This window comes from Castor canadensis, chromosome 8 (assembly GCF_047511655.1).
Source record: "Castor canadensis chromosome 8, mCasCan1.hap1v2, whole genome shotgun sequence".
Lineage (NCBI taxonomy): Eukaryota > Metazoa > Chordata > Mammalia > Rodentia > Castoridae > Castor > Castor canadensis.
The window spans coordinates 101,391,644-101,400,706 of NC_133393.1; the positions used below are offsets into that span (position 1 = coordinate 101,391,644).

Genomic DNA, 9,063 nt, shown 5'->3' on the forward strand with positions numbered 1-9,063 from the left:
CAAATTAAGTGTGTTTCAAAAGGACTAAACATTGTAATAATGGCTGATTTTCTTGTAGGAATACAATTTTATTTTTGCCCTTGATGTCGATCAATGTCATTCATCAGATTAGCAGAATGAGAAAAATCTATACAATTATCTCAATAAAGTCACAAAAGGGTTATTGGAATATATCAATTCTTGTTAAAATTTCTTAGCAAATTAAAATGGAAGAAAATTACGGTAAGTGTTATATAACAAAGACTGTCTTTAAAACCATACAAGGTAACAAAATACTGAAATTTTTCTCCCATAAGCAAAAATAAAGCAGAATGCTTGCAGCAGAACTTTTATAATATTGAAGATATTAGTCAGGGAAAGAATAAAGAAAAATTAACACAACTATAAATTTTGCAGAAGCTAAACTTTCCTTCTTGCAAGAAATATGATTTTTATTTAGAAAATCAACATAAATATAGTATTAAATAAAGGACTGTACAAGCTGGATTGATACAAGATGAAAATAAACTAATCATAAATGAACAATTTTAAAACTATTAAATATTTAAGAATATATTTCAAACCAATTATTAATAACTCTACAAAGAAAAATAGAAAATATACCTAAGAGTAAACTCAAATTAATGGATGGATATTTCCTCTCTACTGGGATAATGTACATGGTGAGAGATTTATCTGAAGGAACTGAGTCAAATGATCAGGAGGGATGGCAAGCAAGAAATACAAAGGGCAGACTTGGCAGGGAATGATCATAGGAGGTGAAGTCGCATTGTTGAGGCAGAATTTCATTCTTACTGGGATAATTCAGTTTTTTACTTTAAGGCCTTTGCATGTTTGAGAGAATTCCCCCAGAAATATTAAAGATAGTACACTTAAATGGCACTATTTTAAATGTTAACCACATCTACAAAATAGCTTCACAACACCACCTCCCTTAATGTTTGATTAAAGTGCTGGAATTATAACCTAGCCAAATGGATATGCAAAAGTAACCATGGTAGCTGAGCAACCCATAAAGGAGATACTATCATTCCTATTTACATCTAAAAGGTGAGAATTATTGATCTCATATAGCACAGTTTCAATACACTTATATGTGACTGTAGTTAGATGTTCCCTCATGTCTGGCAGTTTCTCAAATTCAAGGTCTTAATTAGTATGTTATGAAACCAGGAAAACAACGATATTTTTTAAATTGAATTTGAAACAATTGGGTATTTCTTTTGGTTTAAATATGTCTTTGTCTTCCCAACTGTGTGAGGTTGAGTAGCAAAGAACTAGAATTCCACTTTGTGAAACAGTCCTCTGATCATAAAGCAAGGAAAGGAAATGATTTCGGATGGAAGTATAAGCATTGTATTGTAAACATTACATGTGCAGTGATTCCTTATTTCCTGGAATGAACTGAGATCAGTGGTTTAGAGCTATTAGTATCTCTTCCCTTAAAGTATAAAATAAAAATATTTCACTAGATTTTCTTTGATGGATGCTTAATATTTAGTGCTGACTGCATATAAGCTGCCAAATGTCAAGTCATTTGAACGCATAATGAGATGACAAAATGGTGTTTTCCTTTATTAGTAAAAAGTGTTAAAGGGCATATTTTTCATATTCTGTTCACAAAGTAAACAGTTCTTTGTGATTCATTTCAGCTTCTCAGATGAAGTACAACATTATCACGTTGTAGGTAGTAAGGTCAATCAGTACATGTCTTGGCAAAGTGTTTTATTCTTAGCATCAAAGGAGGCACTAGAAAAAGGTTGTGCTTGTCCAATTCATTCATATTCAAGTTGTCTAAATTATCAACATTCCATCTTAAATCCTTCCAATTCCTTGAACTGGTCAATTGAATTATGTCTCTATCAGTCTGCTGAATTTATATTACCTTGATCATACATTTTTTCCCTCAATCTGTCATTGTCAATCCTTCTCAAACAACCTAAAAATTAGAAACAAAAACAAATATTTTATCTATCTTAAACTCTTTAAATGGCCAGTTGTATTACTTGAGCATCATATTACTGGAAAAGGCATTTAAATGCTGAGAAAATATTATGAAACATAGTCTATGGCCATACCACCCTGAATATGCCCAATCTCATCTGCTTTCAGAAACTAAGTAGGGTTGGGCCTGTTTAGTATTTGGATGGGAGGCCATCTTGGGAATACTAGGTGCTGTATGCTTTAAATAAATAAATAAAAATAAAGATCAATATTATGAAACATTTATTTTAATTGAGCAATTATCTGTTATAACAAGGAAGCAAATTCTTCTTGACATATAAAAAGATAAGATTTATTTAAGTTTTCTGAAAATGTATTGTTAAAGAAATGATAGTCTAATATTACAGTTTACCATTTCACAATCATTACATGGAAAAAATTGAAGATCAAATAAAACATGCAAAGGAAAAGTAAAATTTTATTCAGTTGCAGTGTTTCCTTCTGTTCTGTATGAGGCGACCAGGACAGAGTCTGACCAATTATAGGTAGCATTGAAGTAAAGATTCAGGCTACTGCTTGTTACCCACAAGAAAGGTCCATGTTGATCTCTGCAAAGAGTTTGTGCTGGTCTTTTTGTCATCTGAAGCCTTAGCAACCTGTAGGTAGGTGACTCTGCAGCCATTTCTATCCAGGCCAGAGGGTAAGCACTTCCCCTTGTGGTCCAACAGAAGACCTGTGATATAAGTACAATCCTTCATTTGTAAAAGGGACTACCATGACTGGTGACATGAGGGATTGTGCCATGATTGGTACAAACTTATTTCTTCATTTGCATGAAGGGTATAAACACCTTGCCACACCCCTTTTCTGACTATATAAGCAGGCTGTTTGGCTCACTTTAGGAGCCGATTGGAAGACACCCAACTGTTGTCTTATAACATTAGACCTAATAAAGGCCTCCTTTGTGTGGTCTTTCCTTGCCTACTTTTGATTATCATCATTAGTACAGCAGCCTGAGCTGGTAAAGTGAAGAAAGGAGAAGTGAAGGTGGTGTCAGTGAAGGAGGTAGCAGAAATGACAATGGAAGCAGTGGAAAATACAGCCACTGAGCTAGCATTTTCAGTGGAGGCAGCTGCCACCCAAAGGTGGTAGCAGTGACAGTAGCACTGGTGGCAGAGGCAGACACCATCCTGGCAATGGGAACGGTGACAGCTGCCAGAATAAAAACAACAGGGAACAGAAACAGCAGAGACAACAGGGATGGTGGAAGCAGAAAGGTGAGAGAAGGCAGAGGGTTAGAGAGACAAAGGCTGTAAAGGACCAGAGAAGAGAAACTGGCCCTGGTCACTGATGCAGTCACCAATTTCAAAGGCTAAGGATCCATACATCCAAGACCAGTAAAAAGTTCTATTCCTAGAGGTGCCACCTCCTGCTGTTTGCTGTGGTCTGTGGCCAATCAGCTGGCTTGGGTCTTTTTACTCTTTTTGGATAGCAATGAATGAACAGACCACAGCAAGCAACAGTAGGTAGCACCTGTAGGAAAAGAGAAAAGAACAGACCAAGGGGTGTGTTTGGTCAGCAAACCAGGGTTGTCCTGGAGCTTTCTTGAGGTGTCCATGGTGTGTTCAAAGCAGCCCGTGCTGGCATGAGGACAGTCCAGTGGGCTTCTTCCTTATAAAGTCTTTCACTCAAGGCCATGGGCCACCAGGCCAGCTAGGAATTAGGGAGTCAAATTACCCTGGCCCCCACCACATAGCTAACAGAAAAATAAGCATTAAAAGGTGTGCATACAATAAAGGCTTATCATAGCAGTGTCTTAACTGTTAACAGTGCTGTAAGAATGCTGAACACCTGGACCAGCATTCCAGGGACAAGCTGGTTCTCTTAAACAGTCTCACTTTCATAAGTAGGTCTATATATCATTGTGGAAAAATCCATGGGACTAATTTTTTTTAAAACAAGCAAAAAATATCAGAACAAAGGAAGAAGAAGGCTTGGCTGACATTTAAAAAAATATAAAAAAAAATTGTACATGCTTATTAAATGCATGGACTTTTTTTCTCACTTTTCTTGACTCGTCCACATCTGAGAAAAGTTAAAAAAAAGGAATGCATTGTGAGAAGTAGGCAAATTGTTTTATATAAAATAAAGGAAAATCTAATTGTAATAATAAAGTTCCCCTTTATCTGGTTCTTAAATATTTGTCATAATTAGAGTGCAGACACAAGAACTTGTGCATTTAATATAGACTAGATTTGAATGTGCTCTATTCTCAACTTACTGAGTTGTGTGACCTTGGGAAATATTTAATTTGAGTCTCTATAATCATCCGTCCTCTAAAAATGTTTAGTGTAGATGATCAATATACCTATTTATAGAAAAACAAAATGTCCTGAATTGAATGCTGTCTTACTCTGAATGGAAAAAATATGTTAGAAGAACCAAGGACAGGAGAGGCTTGACAGGTCTTTAGTTCATCTCTCCCAATTTTTGCGATATCTTCACTTCTCTTCCACAATTCTTAATTCATTGGTACTAAAAGAAGTGCCTTTCTATCTGTTATCAGTATCCTGTGCATATGAATTTATTGAGTACCTACAACACATTCATCATTGTGCTTAATTTACTCTGCTGGTTATCAGTCACAGAGGATCTATATCTATACACATATGTGTGTGTGCAAACATATAAGTACATATGAAATATATATCACATATATGACTATATAAATGCAAAGGTGAACATACATACATGCATTTAAGTACAGTAAGTTAAACAGTCAGTGATACGTATAAGTACAGATATTCATTTGTTCAGTACATGAAAACCAGTGATTTTGATGCTCAAACATGTCAAAGGTATAGAGCTGGGTGGATACTTGGGGCTGAACAGAAAAGAAATCTGTTTAATATTCGAGCAGGGATAGTACAGAAGACTACTTTGGGAAGAGGTTATAATAAAAACCTGTTAGAAAGCTTAGAAAATGGAATATTTTATTCTGCTTGTGTAATAGCAATAGTCTCAAGAGACCAAATTACTTGGGTAGGGATAAGGTAGTGGTTGCAGAAGAGTTGAGAACTAGTCAGAGCAGGGCATGTGGTACTTCATAATAAGGATGCAGGCTTTGGCTGTAATTTAAATATGACAGGAACCACTAAAACATTTGAGCAGAGCATTGACTGATTTGCATGGTGGAACTATTGGCAGTGGGAGAGTCAAAGTGAAATATTGGAGATTAGTAAGAAGAATAATGCACCTGTTCAGATGATGAAAAGACAATAGTAACATGGATCAGGATAGTTGCGTGGGAGCAATGGTAAAATTATTTGTATAATTTTGTTATACAAAATGAATTATATGTACATAGAATATTAAACTATTACATATTATGTTATAAATTTATATTTATATAAACACTGTACATTATATATTATATATTGTTTTTAAATTAGTGTTAAATATTTAAAATACATGATGCAAAAGAAAATGTAATTATGTATATATACTATTACTATGCCAGTATCTGTATCTCTGTACTTGCACAATTTTTTAAATTTTTTTTTTATTATTCATGTGTGCATACAATGCTTGGGTCATTTCTCCCCACTGCCCCCACCCCCTCCCTTACCATCCACCCCATCCCCTCCCTCTCCCCCCCACCCACTCAATACCCACCAGAAACTATTTTGCCCTTATCTCTAATTTCTTGCACAATTTTTTAAACATCACCAACTACACTTTTCAGTCTTACTAATTAGATGATATGAAGCCATAGATTTTGGATTAGATAAGAGGAAAAAAATGATGACTTTATGACTCTGATTTTCCTTTTCTAAGTACAAGTAAAAGGTATTATTTCAGTTCAACGTGTTTGTAGATATAACCATTCATCAAAGTTAATGAAAGTAAAATGAAATGCAGCAATGGAAACCCGAATACATAGAGTCTGGATAGTTACAACCATTTAAGGATTATAATTAGATTTGGAAATACGCCTTTTGACAGCACCAAATACATGTGAGATAAAATGCACTCTTTATTTTTCTCATCTGATGAAATAAAAGTTACAAAATGCTAGGAACCTTAGTAACGACATTTTCTTTTACCCTATAAATTGAAGTAAGGCACTAATTCCTGTAATATAAACTAAAATGGTTTTAGAATAATTAGTAATTATATATATTATAATTTTTATATAAATATCAAAAATAATTGAGTTAGAAATTTATTTTTTGTACCTAAAATGAGAGACCTAACATCAAGAGAAGAATTGCAGAAGAATTAAGTAATTTAATTCCCCTTAATTTTCCAGAAATCAATAGTTATTTCAATTCTAGAGAATAAAATCTAAGTTGGGTATTAAACTATCATCTTAATCAATGAAATACAAGAAGTTAATAGATGAACCCTAGAGTTTTAGATGACTACATTTTGTCATTTCTAACTTATTAAAGTTAGAAATGCTGACTTCAATGCCATTACTGCCAGAGGTTTAAGTATAGTCCCTATGACAGATTGCTCTAGTCTGTAGAACCTACGTGTTCTACTTTCAAAAGATTTGGCTGTACAACCTCCATATTCACTTCTAGTTCTCAGACAATCAGGTTATATCTTTGAGTTAAGTCCTTTCAGCACTTGTTCCAATTATATTTTGTTTATCTGTATTTGAAGGATTTTACCTCACATAAGCATCTTAGGAATTTTGGTAACATTAAACTCAACTGTGAAATAGAAACATTTGTTCTCTGAACCTATTTCTTCTTTTCCTGTCTTCAATTTTTAACAGCTCTACTAAATTCATTCTATAAAGCAGATTATCCTCAGAATTTAGAAATTTGTGTTGTCATATTTAGAGAATCTAGAGTGAAAATTTTTGTTTCATGCACTCTTCTCAGTATCAAACCATCTCATCTTATATCCATTATTATAACCAGCTAATATAATTATGACTCCTAAAAATAAATGTTTAGGACTCTTTCTCAACTTTAAAAAAGCAAAGATAAATATTTTGGAGTGACTTTTTTTTTAAGACATTGATTTTACATTTGTTTCTCATAAAGAAGTAGTAACAGGTATCCAACATTAATCAAACTGGGACTTGAATGTAACAGTTACACAGAATGGCAATTAGAATTATTTTCAATTCCTCAGTATATGCTAAAAACCAAGAATGGTTCCATGCTCTTACATATATTTCCTTCCATTCATAATTGTATTTAAGGAAATACTGTCTCCATTTTAGGTTTGAAGAAAACAAGACTCAAGTAGATAAGGTAACTTGCCTGGAGTTTGCATATTTAAACAGTAGGTGACCTGTAAGCCACTACTGGCTACTACATCAAGGATTCATATCATTCACTACAATAATGCAGAAAAAACAACCTGCTTCAGAACTGAGCTGAATTGTATATTGGAAACATTATGATGTAAACTTGGCAGAAATTTTTAGGTTATACTCAGTTTAATCTAATGTTGTAAAACTTAAACATTTAATTTATATGCTTTGTTTACCAATGTTACCCTTTCATTCAATTGAAAAAACAGAATGCAAATGAAAAAGTTACATATATTTCTATTGTTGCCTGATTTCAAAATCCAAGTCCTGCCTGAGAACATGCTAGATTTGAAAGTGTGGGTTTATTTCCATAGGAAAATTTAATTTGAACTTTTTTCCTGTTGTACCTTTTGTTTCTTGTCATGTTTATAGTACAGGTTCCTATGTTGTAGGAGACATGAAAGAAAAGGCACTCGATAATACCAATGGAGTATAGTGGTCTTACATTCAATGTTTCAGCAAAGAAAAGAATTAATGCAGCATTTGTCTTCTGCAATCAGATATGTACTTCAATATCAAGTAAAGTGTAGCCTCTTCTTCAACCAGGAAGCTCTGATGTTTAATGAGAATAACTACAGTGTGTGTGTCACATGTGTGTGTGTGTGTGTTTGTGTTTGTGTGTGTGTGTGTTTTTAAATAAATTTGTCTCTCTAACCCTTGGCAATATTTCTATATTCTCTGACCCCAACTATTCTACAAGTCATTCACTATTTCACTGTTTCACTAAAGCAGGCAACAGTATATTTGAACAAATAAGTTTCAAATTAAAAAAGAAACGTCTTTGTCTACAAGACAGGCTGCAATTGAGTCTGTTCTGCACATCAAAAGAAATGGTCTCTGAATTAAAGCGGCCATCCACAGAATGGGAGAAAACTTTTGCCAGTTATACATTTGACAAGGAGTTGATAACTAGAATATACAGGAAGCTCAAAAAACAAAACTCCCTAAAAAAGTAATGACTCAATGAAGAAATGGGCAAATGGTCTGAACAGAGCCTTTTCAAAGGAAGAAGTCCAAATGGCTAAAAAACACATGAAAAAATGCTCACCATCCTTGACCATAAAGGAAATTCAAACCAAGATCATATTAAGATTCCACCTTTCTTCTGTTAGAATAGCTACCATCAAGAACATAAATGACAACAAATGTTGATGTGGATGCAGGAAAAAAGGAACCCTCATACACTGCTGGTGGGGATATAAACTAGTACAACCACTATGGTAAACAGTATGGAGGCTTCTTAAAAACCAAAAATAGGTGTGCCATACAATCGAGCAATACCACTTCTAGGGATATACCTGAAGGATTGTGAGTCAGCATGCAACAAAAACACCTGTACACCCATGTTTATTAAGACACTATTCACAATAGTTAAACTATGAAAACAGCCGAGATGCCCCACTAGTTACGAATGGATTAAGAAAATGTGGTATTTATACACAATGGAATTTTACTCAGTCACAAAGAAGAATGAAATTTTGTCATTTGCAGATAAATGTATGGAACTGAAGAACATCATCTTAAATGAAGTTAGCCAGTCTCAGAAGGCCGAAAGCTGCATGTTCTCTCTCATATGTGGATTACAGACCTAACACAAATGTAGCAATATTATGAAATGCTGGTCACACTAAGGGGAGGTCATGCACAGGAAGGCTAGGGAAACTAAGAATTTGAATAGAATTGATATATTCTCTACACAAAAATGAATATAGAAATTTTAAATGACTGAAACTGCCGTAAGAAAAGGACTAAGGTAGAATGAAGAAAATTAGAGGAGATAAACC

The 9,063-nt window shown here is 34.1% G+C and overlaps 1 pseudogene; it reads left to right on the forward strand.

The window, feature by feature from the left end:
* Positions 1 to 2,064: 2,064 nt before the first annotated feature.
* LOC141410676 (5S ribosomal RNA) lies at positions 2,065 to 2,184 on the forward strand (annotated as a pseudogene).
* The last annotated feature ends 6,879 nt before the right edge of the window (positions 2,185 to 9,063 follow it).